This window comes from Egretta garzetta, unplaced genomic scaffold, assembly GCF_000687185.1.
Source record: "Egretta garzetta isolate BGI_Z169 unplaced genomic scaffold, ASM68718v1 scaffold179, whole genome shotgun sequence".
NCBI classification, from domain to species: domain Eukaryota; kingdom Metazoa; phylum Chordata; class Aves; order Pelecaniformes; family Ardeidae; genus Egretta; species Egretta garzetta.
The window spans coordinates 2,208,314-2,211,894 of NW_009270001.1; the positions used below are offsets into that span (position 1 = coordinate 2,208,314).

Genomic DNA, 3,581 nt, shown 5'->3' on the forward strand with positions numbered 1-3,581 from the left:
CCTCATCGCTCCCTACAACTGCCTGAGAGGAGGGGGGAGCCGGGGGGGTCGGGCTCTGCTCCCAGGGAAGGGGCGATGGGACGAGGGGCACTGGCCTCAAGTTGTGCCAGGGCAGGGTGAGGTTGGGCATGGGGAACAATTCCTTCCCCTTGGGGCTGTCAGGCACTGGGAGGGGCTGCCCAGGGAAGGGGTCGAGTCCCCACCCCTGGGGGGATTTAAAAGATGGGCAGCCGAGGTGCTGAGGGCCAGGGTTTAGTGGTGGGATGGCAGGGTTAGGCTAATGGTTGAGCTTAGTGATCTTTAAGGTCTTTTCCAACCTAAACAATTCTATGATTCTGTAAATATTCAGTAAACGTATTTCAGTCCACAAGCCATGATTCCTTTTGCTGTAAAAAGGAAAGAGAGATGTTGTAAATGTTTTATAAACAGGGAGTTGATGGTGCCTGTGCTGTCTCATGTCCTCTTTACGTTACTGTATTAGCAAAGAGGAGAAAGGATCCCCTCCATCACATTTGATTGATGACTGAAGAATAAGCAAATTCAGCTCTTGGGGACAGGAAAACAGAAGATATCAACTGACTGGGTGATAGTGTGTCTGAGAAAATTATAGCAGAGATAGCAGGCATTTTTAACTAAATTGCATATGTTGTCCATTCCTGTCATCCTGGTGTTAATGAGATTAATTTTTAATAAGTATTTGCAAAGTTACTTCTACAGTAGAGTACAGAAGGCTCTGGGGAGACCTTATTGTGCCCTTTCAATACTTAAAGGGGGCTTATAAGAAAGGAGAAAGACTTTTTACCAAGGCCTATAGTGACATGGCAGGGGGCAATGTTTTTAAACTGAAAGACAGTAGGTTTAGATTAGACATAAGGAAGAATTTTTTACGATGGGGGTGGTGAGAAGCTGAAACAGGTTTTCCAGAGGATTTGTGGATGCCCCATCCCTGGAGTTGTTCAGAGTCAGGCTGAAGATGGCTTTGAGCAATCTGGTCTAGTGAGAGATGTCCCTGCCCATGGCAGAGATGTTGGACTTGGTGATCTTTAATGGTTCCTTCCAACCCAAAACATTTTATGATCTTGAATTGCCAATACTAGCGCAAACAGGGCATGCTGTGTAATGTAAACTTAACCAGTGGAATCAGTAGATTTAAAGTGTGGTAGGTATCCAGAGACTGTTCGTATAGCACCCTGGCTGCCTAAACCATCGTTAAAGCTTCTATAAGTACCAGCTACCTGAGCTTCAGAGCGGCTGTCAGAGACCTGAAGCCAACCCTTTGCAGGAACTCCATCTCTTTCTTTCTCTATACCTTTCTCTTGATATCTCAGATCTTGCCTGTGACAGGGAAGAGGGACATTGACATTGTTTTTTATCCTCTTGCTCAGGTCTGGGGTCAGAGAACTATGAAGGAAGGGACCAAGTGTCACTATCTGTTTTCTGGTTCACTTCTGCCAAAGCCATGGATATCTCTGTGTTGGTAGGAAGGAAGAAAATGTTTCCTTCTTCAAACTTGCTTTTATGCCATTAACTGAGTCTTCCCTCTGGCTGAGCTGGCAGCTGCTGGTTTGGTGACTCCAGCCCCGAGACATCCACGTGCGGTGGCAGATGGTGGAAAGCTCCCTCCTGCATGGTGTCACAGTAAAGTGCTGCTGACTCAGGAGGTCTTGGGGCTTCTCACTTTGCATAGCTGCATCTCACCAAGAAGGGTACCTCGTTTCAGAGGAAAAAAATCTTTTTTGGCTCCTATTGACAATAAAATCCCTTTTTTTTGTCTTTTCTCCCCTCTTTTTTTCCTGCCGAATTTCAGACCTGGATATTAAGAAGTGAGTATGTTTCATTTAAAGAGAAACAAATCCTTTAGTGGGTTTTCCTTGTCTCTTGGAAGTTTTAATGTAGGATGTAGTCAGACCTGCTGCACTATGCTCACTTGGCCACCATCTCCAGGGCCAAGGTTCCCAGGACTGTTTCATAAAGGATGAAGGATAAGGCTCTTCCATACATGCAGTCTGTTGCATGGCAGGTCTGCATGACAGTAAATGGCTAGGAAAGCTTAGGTGAACCATGATGACAAAGACACCATAGAGGTCCATGGGAAATATACACTCCCATGCAAGGGAGCAAAGCTTGGATGAGCTCCCAGGAGATGCAGTACTTCGAGACTGCAGTCGTCTCTCCCAGGAGCAGATGTTAAACACTTAGTATGAAACACTTCTGGTTTGTCTATATTGCACAAAGGGTGAAGCTGGACTTCAGTGATCTTGGCAGTGCTGATAATAACTGTAAAATGAAGAAAGCTACTCAAGAAATGCATGTTTTTATTAACACATTGTCTCAAATGGTGATGGGAGGAGGGAAATGGCCACTGTTGATTTGTAAGTAGATATACAAGCAGCTCATCATTTCTTCTGATGTGCGCCATCCATTTTATTGTGCTACATTTATCACATCATGTACCTTTAGTAACTGCAGCAAAGGGTTACACAGAAAAAACATTCAGGACATGCCGAGTTTATTGCTAAGTTCTGTTCAATGTAATTGAGCAGTGGAATGGAGGAGGAGAGCAAGTGCTGTGTGGTTGCCAGCTCTCTCCTTGTGCTATATACCGAACTGGAGAGATGTATGCATATACTTTTGTGATAGATGACCATCAGTTGCAAAATCACTTCATCTGTGCCCTACACCCACTGATCATCCCAAACTGAGTTTTTGATTAATATTCCTGATTGGAAGGAACAAGGACTCCTCTTTGCAAGACAGGTTTTTTTCTCTTTATCACTAAAATGAGCTTTGGTTTTAGGCATAAGACATTCAGAGAAGAGTTTTGTCCTGGTAGCAATTTTATGTCTTATGATCCAGTGGGACATGCACAGCATGCTGTACCTGCCTTGGAGATGTGGTGGATCGCACCTGCTTGCACCTCAGCATTTTCCTTCCATAGTTACAAAACAACAGTGTGAAATATGAATTTTGAAAAGTTTAGAATTTGTTAGACGAGTGTACCCAGGAACTACCAGCTTGTGTGACAGAACAAGCAAACGCTAAACTAATTGTGATCTTAGAGTGTTGATTAAATTGCAGGAACGCTTGCTAATATTTTCATGTAGGCACTGAAAAATCTTTGGCCTGGCTATTGGACACCCCCCACTACACATGTGTGTACTCCCACTGGAGAGTTAAACTTGCCTGGAGGTGTCATGCTGAAATGGGGTCTTCCAAATCAGAAATGAGTAGTTAGAATGCTGCAGGCAGGCCTTTGCCAGGAATCACAGCGGCTCTTTGTCTTTGACCTCTGTGGTGAGCCACTGACCTGCAGCAGGGCTGCTGCTGCTCATTGGTATGGAAAATCAGTGCCATAAAGCAGATGGGTGAAAATAAGCCTTTCAGAGCAAGCTCTTGCTGGTATCTGAAGGCTTAGCCCCTTGCAGGTGTCTCCTTTTGTTTGCAGGTGTGTGCTCAGCAAGTGCAGGCACTGGGCTGGGGGCAGTGAGCGCTTGGCTACCCCCCACCTCTCCCTCTCCCTGGGCAGGACCCAGCAGCCCCAGGCATATGCAGAAGTGTAATGGTTTGACCCTGGCTGGATG

General features: G+C 45.4%; 1 protein-coding gene across 1 annotated transcript in view; it reads left to right on the forward strand.

Moving 5' to 3' along the window:
* Nucleotides 1-3,581, forward strand: part of LOXHD1 (lipoxygenase homology domains 1) — a 164,089-nt gene that overhangs the window by 2,801 nt on the left and 157,707 nt on the right. The window lies entirely within an intron of this gene.